Source organism: Sminthopsis crassicaudata, chromosome 1 (genome assembly GCF_048593235.1).
Source record: "Sminthopsis crassicaudata isolate SCR6 chromosome 1, ASM4859323v1, whole genome shotgun sequence".
NCBI classification, from domain to species: domain Eukaryota; kingdom Metazoa; phylum Chordata; class Mammalia; order Dasyuromorphia; family Dasyuridae; genus Sminthopsis; species Sminthopsis crassicaudata.
This window is the reverse complement of record NC_133617.1, coordinates 548,693,724-548,711,873: the sequence shown is the minus strand read 5'-3', so window position 1 is coordinate 548,711,873 and position 18,150 is coordinate 548,693,724. Positions and strand designations below refer to the sequence as shown.

The 18,150-nt window shown below is 32.3% G+C and overlaps 1 pseudogene; it reads left to right on the top strand.

The window, feature by feature from the left end:
• Positions 1-13,052, top strand: part of LOC141550869 (pleckstrin homology domain-containing family A member 3 pseudogene) — a 134,990-nt pseudogene extending 121,938 nt beyond the window's left edge.
• Positions 13,053-18,150: the final 5,098 nt, after the last annotated feature.

Sequence of the window (18,150 nt, the reverse complement as noted above, 5' to 3'; positions counted from 1 at the left end):
TTCTAGCACTCTTACTTAATTTTTAAAGTCATTTTTGAGCTCTTCCAAGAGGACTTTTTGGGCTTGATATCAATTTTTATTCCCCTTTAAGGATTTATGTGTAGATATTTTGATATTGTTGTCCTTGTCTGAGTTTGTGTTTTGATCTTTCCTGTCACCCACAGTGGTTTGCTATAGTCAGGGCTCTTTTCTGTTTTTTGCTTCTTTTTTTAATTTTAATCTCTGCTTCTGTTCCAAATTTCTTGTTATAGGGGCCAAAGGTCTGATTACTGGCTTTCTGTGTCAAGGCCTCAGATGCCTGTTGCTTGCCCACTCCTCTGAATGGTCTGCCTTACTCATGCCTATTGTGTCCAGGGCCTCAAATGGTCAATTTTCCTTCTGCATTGGGGCTAAGGGCTAAGTGATGGCATGCTGTGACAGTAGCCTACTGAGCAAGGACAAAGGAGCTTCAGTTTCTAGTCTATGCTATGGCTAAGAGCTTCCCACTGGCTTGCCCAGACACTTCCCTTTTACACAAGTGAGACAAACCCTGAAGTCTCTGTTTCACTCCATCTTTTTGTGAGTTCTGTCACTCCAGGATCCATGTAGAGGTTTGATTTATTATTGTTTCCAATGGAAACTGGAAAGAGTCAGGCAACTTCACTGCTTCTCTTTGCCATTTTGACTTCTCTTTTTTAGGTAATTTTCCATTTCAGTGGATTTTTGTGCCTCTTTTATTTATCCTTAAATCATTTTTGTTTTATTAAGTGATTTTTTTCAGGTTTTGTGAGTGTGTGCATGTATATCTATGTGTGTACCTCTTTTACCAAATTGTTCTCTTTTCATTATGTTCATGTATCACTCTCCTTTATTCTCACAATTTTTCCTCTATTACTTTTATCTCTTCCTTTAGCTCTCCCAAGAATTCTTGCTTTCTATTAGTATTTTTCTTCAAGGCTTTGCTTGTATTTCTTTTCTTCTTATGAGTTTATAACTTGGTCTTCTCTACCATGATAGTAGCTTTTTGTGGTCAAGTTCTCTATTGTTTGATTATTTTCCCAACTTATTTCTTCACTTTGAACGTTATGCAAGAGTTGGGATCTGCTCAGCTGGAGTTGGGGAGATCCTGTGTCCAGCTTCAGGATTTTTAGTGTTGCTGTTTTCACAGCTGGTTCTGGGAGTCTACATGGTTTTTGGTGCTTTCAAGATAGTATGACTTGGAGAAAGGTGTGGTCATTGTTCTTCTTGTCTGAGCTCTGGTCATTACCCAGAAAAGGCCCCTGTTTTCCTGTAGTCACAAACACCCGCATTATTCTTGACCTCAGGACTGAAACCAGGGCTCCTATTCCTTTGTGACCCACCACAATCACTTTCCCCGGCTCTGGAACTATGATCCACAACTGCTTATATGCAATAGAGTTTCTAATCAGCATCAGCTGTGCTCAATGCCAACAAATGGTTCCCCATTTTTGTACTCTGCATAAGCCTCCCCTCCAACATCTTAAACTTGACTTTTAATTTTCCTTAGGCTGAAAAAATGTCTCACCTTAACCTTCTCTTGGCTTTGCTGCTCCAAAATTTGATTTGAAGCTTTATTTTACATTTTTGGAGGGGGACGATGCCCCTAAAATACTGTCAGATGGAGACAATTCATTTGTAAATGATGGCAAGTTCTAGGGTATAACTATATTTGTATGTGTTGAGGTAAAGTGGAAGAGTGGCTTATGGAGACCTACTCTGTTAGGATGTTTGAGACAATTGAAATTTTCCATTATAAAGGAAGGAATTTGGAAGGACAGAAACATTGAGATCCTGATGCTGAACTTAGAGAAAGGAAGGGGAGTGACATGGAACTCTGTAGACAACTATCAGGATTTTAATTGGATGGAAAATTTGGCTTGCATAGATTGCAAAATCATAAAGAGTGGAAAAAATTGAAAGTGGCAACAGAGAACAAGGAGTTTTCCTTTTTTGACCAGGATTTTGCAATATATATCTTAAGAAGATGCATCTTCAACATGATTGACAAGTATTCAAATAATCTTTCTTTGAAGAGTTCTAGACCTAAAAGAATAAGAAAAACATCTTGAAATTGGAAGACCATCCAAAAGTTTGGACCTTTAACATATCATTTTGATTTTTTTTTTAAAAAAAGATGAAAGTTTCCTATTACTGTTCTAAACTAGTGATCCTGGAATGAGGGGATATAAATGCTTGACATTCAGAAGGATTAAAAGATTTGCTTAAGGCCATAGGTAGAGAAGATGGAATTCGATCCCAGGATTCTTGACTCCCTTGTTGAATATTAGTTTTGAATGTGAGTTATATAAATCAATTGCATTAATAGTTGTGTATGTGTATAATATAAAATAACAATAAGGTAATTAAATAAATTTTATTTACCATATTTTTTCAATTGAAAACAAAACATAATATCTTTAGTTATATGATTCTTGTTATCCTATTTCCTTTGGGAAAATCAATGTAGTCCAATCTAACATTGTGACATAAATACAATTTCACTTACAGTGAAGAGAACTATATTAATCTTCTAAATGATAGAAGTTTGAGATACTAATATATAATTTTACATATGTTTATTTGAATAAATATGAAAACCTTGAACAGAATATACTGTTAAGTAGAATCCACACATTGAATTATGTCTTGAGAATTATGTAATTAGTTAAGTACTGCATTCCTATTAGCTAGGGTTCTGGGGCTTTATAGCTTCTTTAATTTAATTGGTAAACTAGGCAAGTATTTTTAGAGCTTGATGTTTGTTTACTTTATGTTGATATAATATTATGTATGTCCAGTTACAGTTCTTTCTATACTTAATGCATAACAAAATCTTAAAAGCAACAGTTAAATGTTCTGTGATATAATGGTAATTAAGAATCAATATCCTTTTCATGGAAAATGCTCAACAAGTAGGTAGTGGGTTGAGAAAAAATGTATTTTAAAATAACATGGCTTTTTATGCTAACCCCTCAAGGAGAACTGAGGAGTGAAAGCAAGGACCAGAAATCCAACTGCAAGTTCAGAGAGTCCTCAAAGACTGTGAATATTTAAAACTGGGTCCTTGAATAATTTTCATCAACTGACATACTTTGTCCTGCTAATGTACATGCTATTCCTTTGGAAGATTTGTTTTAGGCTCAGTCTAAATTTTTATCATATCTTCTTCAGGACCACAAGGTCACTAACTTGAGAAGATTCCTAATCTGGACCCAATGCAAGGACTGCAATGTCATAGTTCACTTTGGCCCTACCAACAGGTATTTCTCATTTAAATTATCCCATAAATGTCTCTGCTAACAAGCCTCTCCTGTTTATTTCAAAATTTATTCTCTTGGCCAGGTCTTTTTCTGTAGGCTGAAGGAAAAGGAAGTCTGGAGTTTATTCAGTTTCTATCTTCTACTCTCAGATGAGATGTTTTCCAGTAATCAAATGGATGAGGTAATTTCTGGAATACTCTCAGAGTGGTCTCCCTTGGCTTAAGCTTTCCATCAATTATCTTGTAATCACTCAATTCTTTTACCTTTCTTTTCAATGCCTAGAACATAGTAGGAAAATATTAGTTGACTGACTGACTTTTCAATTCCATTATTATGTCTTTATTTTATTTTCGGAAGTCTCTCAACATCCCAGACATCTATGGTTTTTTAATACCCATAACACAGTGATATATTTCAAATTAATCAATCTTCATTCTTCAAGAGATGATTCTATGAATATAGAACACAACTGCTAAATTAACTTTAAACATGTCCAACAGTGGTAATGGTAGGAAATATTTGGATGAAGAGGAGCACTAGCTAACCCTCCTCCCTTTGATTCCCACATGTGGATGGGGCATTTTTTCCTAATTTTTCTCTTCAAAATTTTACTTAATCAACAGGCTTAGCTCCACCTTGTGGAAAGTGGAGGGGTTTCTTTGAAATAGATTGGGGAATAAAATAATGAAAAGAAAGAATTTCCTGAGACTACTTCTTTAGAAGGGAACCCTTTCTGATTGTATTTATCGAACCTATTTCTACCACCAAAGTACTGATGAATATGATTGAATCTATTAGGTTTTTTTTTTCATTTTTGTTTCTTTGGGAGGAGATTGTCAGATTCACCTAATCTTTTTCATGCTTTAGAGAAACTATAACAATAAATCAATATCAAAGAAGTTTCAATACAAATAGTCATATCAATCTCTGGTTCATCCTGACCCCCATCCTAGATGTTAAATTTCTCTCTGCCTCTCTCTGTGTGTCTTTTTCTCTATCTCTCTGCCTCTGTTTTTCTCTTTTCCTTTAAGCAAGTGAAATTCAATTATATCTCATTAATAATACATATTGGTGTTATAGAAATTAATTGGTTCAGATTAGTCTCAATTATTTCAAATTTAGATCATGGAATTAAATGAAGCACACAAAAAATCTGACAAAATCTAACAAAAGGAAATTCAAATAGCCATAATAGAGGAAAGATAATACACAAGGATATTAGATTCCGCATTCATTCAATCAGGTATATTCTCTTATACCTCAATTCCTCCTGGCAGTCTTATGATAAAGCATCTTGGAGATTTGTTTATTATTATTCTTACTAATCATTCTGGCAATCATGAATGATGCCAATGGCCCAAGTCTTTAATCTCTTGAGTCAATTAAGTCTTAGGAATAATTTTCTTATCTTTTAAGGAAAAAGAACTAGCTTAGCCCAAATAGCTGTGTATTTGGGTAAAAAATAAAATGCTACTGCAATTTTAAAAATATATGGTAACTTTCATGATTTAATTCCGGATTTCTTTGGAGAATGACGAGATAAATTCTTAGCCCCAACAATAGTGCTCCAGTGTCCCTGTTTTTCCTCAACATTTCCAAAATTTGTCATTTTTCTTTTTTTATGTTTTTAAAGTGTGATAGATGTGGTTAGAAACCTCAAAATTACTTTTGTTGCATTTCTCTAATATTAGTTATTTAGAGTATTTTTTCATTTGACTCAGCTCAGATTTCTTCCTTTGAACACTGCCTGTTCCTATCCTTTTATCATTATCATCGGGGTATCATTTTTAATCTCATAATTTGAGTTAGTTTCTTATATATCTTGAAAATGATACTTATCAAAGAAATTTGTTTATTTTTCTCTAGTTATCTGTTTTCCTTCTAAATCATTCCTGACTTTTTTCACATTATCATCTCACTTTTTGATAAGACACGTTACACAATTTCTCCTTTAAAATTTCTCATTTATAATGTGTTTTAGTCATTGCTCTTTGGAAGTTCCTCAGCTTAAAAATTTTGGAAAGTCTAGAACTCTATATTTCAGAACCAATGTGATGAGACCATTTTATTAAAAAGATGGTCTTTTGTTTCAAAAATAGTTTGACATTATTGGTAGAACTTTCCAGTTTAAAAAGGAAATCTTTCCTTACTGTCTCCTCCCCCATCCACACACACAAGAATTCTATGGTTGTCCACCAAAGGGTATATCATAGACCAATTAATGAACTGTTTTATTATACAAAAAAACTGCCACCACTCTTTATCCCCAAATAACCAGACATTAAAGTAGTTTAAAATTTTAGATGTAATTATTCATTAAATGAAAATATATAAACTTTCTGATGTAAAACGTGGATATTATCAAGGAAAATAATTTTAAACAAAAAAAAAATTATATGTTAACAGTTTCTGACAGTAACATGACAATTATTTTCTGAAATAAATTACACTATAATATTGAAATATTTCTTTTATTTTCCCGGTAATTTTCTTGCCTTGTGACAAAGAGATTTGTCACAAAATTTAGCTGTTTTATATTCTAAATATGAAACTTAAAAGAAGTATCTCTTCTAAAAGTCAAGGATAATTTCCCTCATAAATATATTTTTTAAAATTTTCACTATCATGGGGGCAGCTAGGTGACACAATGGATAGAGCACCAGCCCTGAAATCAGGAGGACCTGAGTTCAAATCTGCCCTCAGACACTTAACACTTCCTAGCTGGGTGACCCTTAGAAAGTCACAACCCCAATTGTCTTAGCAAAAAAAAAAAAAAAAATTAATAAATTTTCTGTTTGTGGCAACCCTTTTTGTAGTGGCTAGAATCAATTGGAGAATGGCTGAGTAAATTGTGGTATATTATTGTTCTGTAAGAAATGACCAACAGAATGAATACAGAAAGGCTTGGAGAGACTTACATCAACTGATGCTGAGTGAAATGAGCAGAACCGGGAGATTATTATGCACTTCAACAACAATACTGTATGAGGATGTATTCTGATGGAAGTGGATATCTTCGATAAAGAGATCTAATTCAGTTCCAATTGATCAATGATGGACAGAAGCAGTTATACCCAGAGAAAGAACACTGGGAAATGAGTGTAAGCTGTTTGCATTTTTGTTTTTCTTCCCGTGTTATTTTTACCTTCTGAAGCCAATTCTTCCTGTGCAACAAGAGAACTGTTGGGTTCTGCACACATATATTGTATCTAGGAAACATTATAACATATTTAACTTGTATAAGAGTGCTTGCCATCTAAGGGAGGGGGCGGAGGGAGGGATGGGAAAAGTTGGAACAGAAGTGAGTGCAAGGGATATTGTCGTAAAAAATTACCCAGGGATATGTTTTGTCAATAAAAAGTAATAAAAAAATAAATAAAATTTCACTATCATTCTAAAAAGTAAAAATATAATTACATATTATATATATATATATATATATATATATATATATATATACATATATATATATATGAGGGGTGAGAATTTTTAAGGTATTCATAGGTATGGAAAAAGCTTTTACATGTTTATTTTAGAGAATGTCATGGTGGATAGTTAGGTTTCCTAATTACACTTAGGTAGCATTCAATGGAAATAAGTCAGTGTAGTAACATTAAATTTTTATTTACCCAAAGAATCCTTAAGAAATTTATACATGGGGGAAAATATATAGCCAGCTCTTCTGCCATGCAGGGCTTTCCAGTCAGTCTTTTTTTTTTTCTCCTCAAGGTATCTTACTTCTTTTGTTTATTCACAGGTGCACATGTTCCAATAACACTTAACATTCCATAATCATCTCTTTTGGCTTTGTTCTCTCTGTTACTCCCATGTTTCCTTGATTTTCTGCCGACTCATAAACTTGGGCTAACCTTACCACTTACTTTCTCTATTCCTATTCCCAGCCTGAAGAATGTTTATTTAGAGAAAAAAATTTGTTTGTTGCTGATGAGTTAATCCTGAAGATATGGTTTTGTATGAATGCAGACAACAAAGTTTAATTAAAATAAGTAGGAGAGGGGTTAAGAAACATGGATTTTAAGAATAAAAGGTGCTTTAAAGCATCTCTCATTTGACTTCTCTGTCCTTATCCTTCCCTAATATCTAAAATAAAAGGGTTGGATTTGTTAACCATTGAGATGCAATCTAAACATACTTGGTTCTTACTGTGACAATTCAGTAACCTTTGTATTCATCTGTTTATTTTAGATCTGTTAAGGTCTTAATTTCATTCATCTCCTCTTCTTTTGTTCTACTGTATTAAGATGATCAAACTCATTCTAAAATCGTTTACTCCCCAATGCACCCACGTCTAATATACTTCAACATTTCTGTTTCTGTGTGTATTATATATTAGAAAAATATAAAAATCAGACCTCACACATTTAGATATTTATTTTTTCTGTAACAAATTAATGATAAAATTAAAGCAAATTAAAAGTGTTAATGTAGTCTAATGGATACCAAAGTGGATAGCCAATTTTATAGGCAGACACTAAAAAATAGGTTCATATTGGGAATAAATACCTTTTTTAAAGAATATTTTGTAAGGTATTTTTATTCACCATATATTCAATTTCTTGGAAGTATCACGACATGCATAGGGCAACCATTTGTATAACATATCTATAGTAAAAAGTCAAGAAGGCACAAACAACATCAATGATGAAAGACTAGCACTCTAGACATTCAATTTAGTGTATCATTTTAAGTACAAAATATGTTTAAGAAAAGAAAAACCTTATAAAGAAATCTGAATGATTTTAATGCTATTAAATGGAAAATATATGTTAAAACATAGCATAATAAACCAATGATATGGGATACAAAATCAGTACATCAAAGGGTGACTTTTGATACAGGTTTACTATTAAATTTGATTCAGCAGGTACTGGATTAAAAGCATTTCAATTAGGATATAGGAAGCATCCTGAAAATTACACTTTCTTTTAATGTGAACCCATCATTTTTGTTTGTGATTTCCTTTCTTCTCTGAAACGCTCAAATAGAACATCTAAAGGGAAGACCTTACCTTCATTACTCTTACATGAAATCTCATGCAAATTGCAAACCAAATGATTGAGGTACATAGTAGTCTTTTATCTTCAATGGATCTCTCCTTCAGACTGACTTCTTGATTTGCTTAATGCAGGGCAAGTGATATTTATTTTACTTTGAGGAATGAACATGTGAAAAATTAATAATACTAACAATTTTTTTCTTCAAAAACCAGCAACAGACACCCAAGCAGAACATAAAACACACCAAATGGCATGTTTCATAAATTTCTATCTCCAGCAGCTTTTTAACCAGGATGTCTTTAGAACAATTTCATATAACAGCAGGAAAGGTACTTAGTTGTGATAAACAGCTTTCTTGCTCAGAATGAAGAGACATTTTTGCTAGACTAAGGAAACTGTACTATTTCACTATAGTCTATAACCTTAATATTTATTGCATCAGATGATCTAGCAAAAGCTATTCTCTTTATACTAAATTCATTTGATGTACCTACTTTGCTATCCCTTTTTTAAACTCATAGTTACAGATGGTTTTGCAATTTTTTAAACATCTATATGTTTTCCTTACATTTTTTCAATATAAATACATGTAAACTAAAGTTCAATGTCTATTTGCATTAAACTCTTCTCATTTGTGGAGATTGATGACTCAGTGACCTATATCTACATAATAGATAAACTTATTGAAAACTTTAGGAAAAGATACAGGGCTTCTGGTTTCCACCTTGTAGAGAGAAGATATACAGATCCAGATTCATTCCTTAAAAATATATACTTTTAGATGAAGGAGACATTTAGAAGAGCCAGCACCTTGGTCATGTTTTTATCCCCAGATTGTTAAAGTAGGCTCCAGGGAATTTTCCTTGTTATCTGATATCGTGGCTGAATTGAAATATCTAGCTTTCAGGGGTTGAACACATTTACTCTGTGTATGGTCTGATATATTTCCAACTTCATGCCTTCTTCTATTTGTTTGGTATCGGTTTTAAAAAATGGGTTTACTTGCTATTGTTGCTTATTCTGGAACAAACATTTGGTGGGAAAGGACAAAAACTTAGATACATTGCCTGGGGCAATTCTTTCTCATGGAAGAGTGATAAGGAACTCAGTGTGAACCTACAAATTATTTCCTCTAGATTAACAATATTTAGGAAGACAGATCTAATTCTAACCTGATATTCTGACTGAGAACAACATAATGGTTCATCTCTGGTGAGAATTTTCTGCATCTTATGCTGGCAGGAGTCCAAATTCCTTAAAGAAAGATGAGTGGAAGAGATTCTAGAGCTATCTCTTCATGTTTCTCTGAAAGCCAAATCTAGACAAACCCATGGGAACACATATTACTTAGATATACAGTACATATTCACTACCCCATGTATATTTTGTGACACATATTCAATTTGTTCCCAATGAATTTAATTATTTTTGTACTGACTGATATTTGTGTTGTGTTTAAAGTAGCACTACAGATTTTCCTCTCCTTAAAAACAAAACAAAACTGAACATGTTTCAGAAAAATCATACAGATATAAAAATATTGTTAATATGTAAACTTCAAATTATATTTTGTGGTGCACATTATGCCCAATCACACAGTGTACATGAAGGTATCAGAACTCTTTCACCAATTTAGAGCTAATTATACATGTTTGCAAATTTAACTATTCAAATACCATGGGGGTAGGACAAGTAGGGGGATATTGGGGAATAGGATAGATAGAGATGATACAAAAAAAAAAAAAGAAGAAAATAGAATCAATTAAATATTTTTAAGAACATACAATAGAAATTAAGTGCAAGCATGACAATGTTTTACTACTACATTAAAGTTTATGTATTTATGTATATGTTTCTAAATCTGAACATAACAAATTAATGGTTTTATAGAAAATCTCATTTTCTGCTTTTCTTTGTATATGGAAATCCTCGTGTTTGTAGATCACTTCCTAATTAATCATTTTAAATCTTGGGAATTTGCAAGCATCTCAGGACGGTGCAACCCCACCTTAGGTAAGTAAAACTAACCTTTAACATAAAGTTGAAACTCAAAAAATAGGCTAGAAAAATGTGAAAAAACAAAAAAGAAGTTGTTCATAAAAAGCTATTACCATGACAGGGAAGACCAAAAAATAAACTTAGAAGAAGACAACAAAATGAAAACAGATACAAGCAAAAGCTCAAAGAAAAATCCTACTTGGTTGAAAGTTTAACAAGATTTCTTGGAAGAATCAAAGAAAGAAATAATAGAGGTAGAAGGAAAAAATTAAGAAAAAAAATTAAAAAATTTTAAAAGAGGCACAAAAATGCTGAAGAAATTAATACTTTTTTTAAAAAATTAGCAATCATGATCTGAATTGAAGCAAAAACAAAAACATAAATAATTTAAAAAGATAATCAGGGGGGACTACATTTTTCTTTTTTAAAAAATCTATCATAGAAAATAATGTAGTATAAAATTTTACAGAACTACAACCAGATGGAAGAAGGAAACAATTTATCAGGGCCCATCTCTAAAAAAAGTAGCCCTACTCATCAAAGGGACACTGGGGCTATCCAAGTGGAAGGATGTTATGACACTTCTGAAGGAAATTCTAAAGTGAAAAGGCAATCAATCATGCTGTAGAAAGAGAAATGTCAGAATGCAATTTGTGGACTATCAATTTCTCCCTCATTCTGTTCATATGACCAACCCATTTTTTTCAATAACACTCTTTTGTTGATGAAATGCTTTGCATCATTTCTCTTTCATTGGTCCCTCTTTGTAATGGTAACTTGATCACATCGATCACTCCTTTGCCTTTTGGATGACTCAATTTTAGATTTTTTGGAAACTTGCTATATAACTCATAAATAAATAAAACCACCTGAATATCAGCATGTGAAATCATTTTTAAAACATTAGACTTTTTATTATTTTTATTTGATCATATTATTATGATATTGATTTGATTATTTTGATGTTTATTTTGTTTGAAAGGCAATACTCTCTTATTCCCATTTCCTTAATTTCTTGATATTCTCAAGACCAAGCATCTATACATTCACATAAGAGTATACAGAAGAATTAGCTCCATTAGTATCTTTTTAGCTAAATCTCATTATCTGGAAAAATGAATATGTCTTTTTAAGATCTATTTATTCACACAAACTTCAGAACTTCCAATTTTTCTTCCTCAATAGATGATTTGATTTATATCTATCTTCAGAATTTCATACTTTTGTATTTGTCACTAAATCCAAAGATGTTTAGTCCTTGGGAGTCCTAAACTCTCTTTCCTCAGAGACTTTTGAAAAGGTGAATGTCAGACTGATGAGATTTTCTTTTTTCTTTTGATCATTTACTTTGAAATGGAGTAGTCTTACCTAATAGTCTACATCATTTCTATCCTACTTTTACTTCCCCAAGGAGCATGGTCTTAGTCATGTGAATTTGCACTTGGACTCAGGGGTCATTTTTCTATTTCATGCTTCTTTTGCAAAATAGCTGTCCAAAATAGCTCTCAAGATATACTGATTCAGGCATGGATTATCAACAAGAACATTGGCCTAAACTTGACCATTTAACCAAGAAGTATTTATCAGGTTTTGTTTGGACAGTATCAAGCTGTGTTAAAAAATATATAATGTCTAATTAACAGTCTTGCAAATTATTTTTTTGTTCCAGTAAGGCTTAAGTACCAAGCCTCTTTGTATTTTGTAACAAGAGTTGTTTCCTAAAGTTATTGAATCCTAGTTTTAAGTAAGTCTATTGATGCATACCTATTAGGTTTTTATGATTATCAATTTTCTTGGCTGTAGGAATGTGTTGTCTATCTTATATCTAACTTAATACCTTTCTTACTCTCTTTTACCCTCTCTATATCTCATATTGGAGAAAACTGAAGACGTGAACATTTGATACAAAAAAAATTATTCCTGGAGCAATAGAAAATTTAAGTAGCCAAGAGTATGAGTAAGGAGATTTTAGAATAAACAGTCCTCAGGACTGAACATAATCCAAACCACATGACTGGGAAAAATAACAGCAATCATAACAACAACCAAATAGGAAATGTTGAAGCTTGTCAAGGTCAGATATAAATATTTGCATGTTAATGTATATATTGAGCTACATATTTGACATAATGAGAATGTATATATTCAGTACATATAGTATGTGTAAGAATATACATTATATATATGTGTGTGTGTATATATATACACATATATATATATGTTTATGTGTGTATGTGTATGTAGATATGTAATCGCATATATAGTGTTAAATTCTGGGAGCTACATGAGGATGCTGACAAACTAGAACAAATATAAAGAAATATAGTCAAAATAGAAGACTTGAAGTCACTTTATACAAAGAGCAAGTGAAAGAACTAGGGGTGCCCACCCTGGAAAAGAGAACACAAAAGAAGGAGTTTTCTGGAGCCTATTTGAAGCAACTTGAAAGAGATAATTCTTTAATTTTCAATGTAAAAATCATCAAATTATATGAAGGCTTGATTTATTATCTTAATGATGTGAGAGAATGATGAATAAAATGTTAATAATGCATACTAAACTTGAAAGAATATTACATATAGCTCTCTTTTTTTAAAAGTTTCTGTTAACATTTACTTGCACACACTGCTTCTTAGAGAGATTGTTAGCAATTGGGAATGAGATCGCTGAAGATGAAGGCATTCAATACTGGTATGACAACTCAGAAGAAGCATATGATTCGGGTGACATTGTCTATAATTCTGCTAGCAATATGAATGGCACATTCATTTCCTGAGCCACTGTTTCGGAGGTGTAGAAAAAGTTTCAGTCATTTTGAGCATTGAAGCAATGTAAATTAGCCCTTGAAATTCAGCATCATAAGTTTTCAACAAACTGGGCATTGAAAGATTTCTATTATACAAGCATTTCAATGAGGCTATATGCTCATGTTATAGCTATTGAATATTGAAAAGAAAACCTAAGATGACAGAAATGCTAGTTACCTGGTGATATATGAGGAATTGCTGAGAATAATAGGGAGAAATGTAATCTCTCTGCTCTGCCACAAATTCAATGGAGAATACCATTGTTCTTCCATCTTTCTATGAGTTCTCCCTTACCTGTTGATAAATGAGTATTTAGCCTCTAGAAATAGAATATACTCTTTTACTGAGCATTTATATCATATCCTTAGAATTTGTGGGGAACAAAAGATATTTCTCAATTTACTTATGCCAATTGCATTTTGGTTCAGGTACAAATCTGTTCCAAGAGGAAACAGTTTGTAACTATCAACAGGAGATTCCTCTTCATCTTGTATTCTATGATGGAAGTCCTTCATAACAGTGGCAAGCACTTTGGCAAGCATATGTCTGGTTTCGTGCCTTCTATATAGGACATTGAACAATGTTATTTTTCTACTTATACATTTTAAGAATCTTGAATTATTTCCATGTGAGAATGGGTGATACTTTGTTACAAAACAGATTGTATTTTGCTCTACTAAAGCAAATACCTTTTCACAATTAAAAACAAGTGAAATTTTATATATTCTACACCTTTCAGATAATTGTGAAATACTGAACTAAAGTACACTATTTAATACCACTTAGGAAATCGTGCTTGTTTCTTACTATCCCTTCATTGTATATGTCCCCAATTTCTGCATTAGGTGATGCTCATAAAAATTTTATATAGATTGAAAAGTGATAATAAGTAATTATTGGTTTTCTCTGGTTTGCTTTTAAAAAAAAAAGATTTTTCCCACTCTTTAATTTTTCCTTCCTTCAGAAATTTTATATTTTGGTCCTTCAATGGTCTAACAATTATGTCATCTCTAATGTGAATCTCTTCTATTATCTACTTAGTCCAATCTAACGGTTTTTCTCATTTTTCTTTCTAATTTGTGTTATTTCTACCTCTAATATAAGCATAACCAGGAATGTAAATTAAGGGTTTAAATGGTGATGATTCCACTGTCTTTGATGGATAAGACAATTTAGCAGTGATTATTTTACAATTATATTTCGCTTTTTCAGAATTCTAGGTTGCATGATCAATAATGTAGCAAGCTAAACACTTTCTCCAATCCTTATAACCTTTCAAACCTCTCCAAAACCAGAAATTATGCATCAAAGATAAAGCAACTTTAGCTATCTTTATGGTCTAGGAAACTCAGAATCTAAAAGGTTAAAAAAAAATAAAATTCTGAGAAATGACACTGACTGATAGCTCAGCACCTTCCTTAACTTTTCATGCTACTATAGCAGCATGATTACACTATTAGATTCAAGGACATAGGTTTACATCAAAAACCTAGTCTATACCCAATTTATACACATTCTCCATTCCCTCTTTGCAGTGCAATACAGAGTGTGGATCTAGGATGTGGAAGTTTGTGAAGGCATTAACAACCAGCTTGGTCATACCTCTTCTGGAGCAAAAGGATGCCAGCTGCAATCCAGAAGCAGCAACATTGCAAAGCTCTGAACTGCTAATGCCAGGAAAAACAAATCCTGAGCTACTAAACCAGATAATTGAAGAACAGGAGTGGGACAGGTCATTAGGACAAGACACACTTGAGTGGGAGGAGCTATGCAGCACTCCAACAATCTTGAAGAAAACAAAGAAACAAACAAACTCATCATCCAGCTGGATCAGTTGTGATCACTCAAAAGTCAGTTAGGGTAGAAAACTAGGCTTGTGAACCATGAATTGCTTAGTACAGGAGGATGCTGAAATACTTTGAAATCTAAACCCCAAAGAAATCATAATCAGAAAGGAGAAGAATTTAAGAGGAACATGAAATGACAACATGCTATTTCCAAGTGGTTTAAAAGAAAAATGATAACAATGAGGCTATAATTTAAAGTCCTGCACAGCAAAAATAATGAACACAATAGAAAAACTTGACTCTGCAATGGCAAGCCTCACCAAAGAAATAAAAGAGGAAAGTAGATTTAACATGCAAATACACAGAAGTAAGGAATAGTCTAAAAAAAGAAAAGCAGAACATAACATAAAAAGAAAATATTTTCCCAGTGAGGACAAAATATATTGAATTTGAGGATAGGATGAGTAGAGAAAACTTAAGGATCATAGTTCTCCTAGAAGAACACAAAAGTACAAAAAACTAGAACATGATAACAAAATAAATAATAGAAAATAATTATCCAGAACTTTGAAACATAGAAAATGAAATTCCAATTTAAACAACTCATAGGTCACCTCAATTTTTTTAAAGTGAAAAACAAAGATGCAAATTCCAATACCAATAAGTAAAATTAACAATTCAAATTCAGATATTTCTAAAATGTCTGCAAACAATCAGGAGAAAGGCCTTCAGAAACAAAGAAAAGACTATTTGACACCTCCCCAAAAGGGACAGAATGGAATAATGTGTTCAAAAAAGGAATGGAACTCAATGTGCTGCCCAAAGTGATCTATAAGGGAACTCTGAATTTAATCATATAAGATAAAGATAGATGATCAGTAATAGAATTAGAAACATTATATTGAGAAAAAATCAGAATCAGAGATAATTTGCTCTTGAACACTTCCAACAAGAGAAATGTAAGCAGAGTGAATGGAACAAGCAAAGACACCAATAGCAATAAAGTGGAAACAAAGATAAGTAAAAGACTTCTTTCTGAATGTAAAGAAGGAGTCTGGGTAAAGTTGGAAGTCTAAAATTATGTAATGAAATTATTTACACTGCCTACAAGTCAATGCCTTTTTATGAGAATAAATCACAACATGAAAAGAAAAATGAAGGAAGAGAAGCAGGAGATAGAGGTGACTGAATGATAAGCTGAAATCAAATTAAGAGTTAGCAATGACCTCTGGGGTGTTGAAAAGAGAACATTTTATAAGATAGTTAATGAAGAGGAGAGAAAAATTAAAATGCATAGGAAAGGAAGGAAGCTTTTATATTGAAGGTGAAAAGGATTTCACTGGTGAATATTGGAGATAATTAGTGAAGGGAAATGAGAACTTTACAGTGGATAAAGCATGGGATATTTGTTACTCGAAAAACCTATTTGTAGTACATTTGTGATACAAATAGAAGAAGGAAGGGAATAAGTTGAAAATCCTTAGGAGAAAAATTGGAACCTTGAAGAGAGGGAGAGCATTTATTCAGGGAAGAGATATTAAAAAAAATTCAACAAGTGATAGATGGAGAAATAATCAGTGGCATGATGGACAATTCAATTGTTTCAGTTGTGTGTGGATCTTCATGAGGAAATTTGGGGTTTTCCTGGCAAAAAATACTGGAGCAGTTTGCCATTTTCTTCTCCAGCTCTTTTTATACATGAGAAATCTAAGTGACTTGCACAGGATCATATACCTACATATAAGTATCTGAAGATGTATGTGAACCAAGAAAGCTGAGACTTCTTGATTTTAGGGTAGACACTTTGTCTACTGTGCCACGTAGCTGCTACAAAAGGGCTTTGCTGGGGAGGCAATGTCTTCTCTGATATCAGGGAAACCCTGGATAAGAAAAAGCCTTAGGTATTCCAAAATATTTATAGCAGCACTTTTTTATGATATGAATCCCTTGGATTCAAAATTGATACCTGCACTTAAATAGTAGTTTCTTTATATCAAATGAGATAAGATATTAATGCTTTTCAAACTGTATGGTGCTATTAAATAATAGCACCATACAGTTTGAAAAGCATTTAGAAGATAGGAGGAAATCTATTATTTTTCCCTTTGCAGTTTAACAATATTAACAATGAATTAGATGAAGTTTTATACATATATATATACATATATATATATATGTTATAGTCATCAAATTTGTGACTGAAACAAATCTGGGAGGGATAGTTAATATATTGGATAACAGAGTTGGGATCCAAAAGTATCTTGACAGATTAGAGCATTCAGGTAAATATAATAAAATGAAATTTAATGATAACTGTATAATATTTCATTGATAACAAAAATTATCATTATAATACATAACAAATGTAGCGTGGATTAATGATATCTGTTGTCCAAAAGATTTGGGAGTTTTAGTTAACTATTAAATAATGATATAGCAACCAAAAAAGCTAATGTGATAATGGGCTGCATGAAAAGGAATATAGCTTCCAGGAATAAAGCAGATAATAATTCCTTTATGTTTTGCCCCAATTAGATTTTATTTGGAGTAATGTGTTCAGTTCTGCACATAGCTGACAAGTAAACTGTCTGCAAGTGATGTGGATTGTCTTGAGAAGTAGTCATTTCCCCCTCTTTGAAGATCTTCAAGCAGAAGCTGGACAATCACTTATTAAGCACATTATGGTGGGGGTTCATTTTGTTTATGGATTAAAACTAATGAGTGCTAAAGTCCCTTCCAAATGTCAAAGACATTTCTGACATAATGTCACCAAAGAAGTGGTCACATTATTCAAATTTGTACTAGATACATTCATGGGGTAGAATCAATTACCATATTTTACATAATTATAATTTTGAACAGATTGGATCTATTTCAGATTGATAAATGGAGAAATGAAGCCCTGTGATTTTTTAAAAAATACCAAAAAAAATGTAGAAAATCCATTGAGTGATCTGAAACTAATGAGTTTTTGAGAAGTAACTTAGGTCCATTGTTACTTTTCTAGTATATATTCAAATTAACATTTTTTTCAAAGCTATAATCAGGTGAGCTGTGGTAACTGATTTCAGACTAATGAAAATTATACAATGCAAATTCAGAAAATGTGACTTTCACAGGATTCATCATTCACATTAATCAGGATTTAGCTATATGTATGAGACAAAATATAAACCCAGATTTTGCTGATTCCAAGAGTGACTCCCTGTCTCTTAAATCATACTTCTTCTCATCCATGCAACTATTTAAGAGAAAGTAAGGTGTTTTTAAACATCATCTA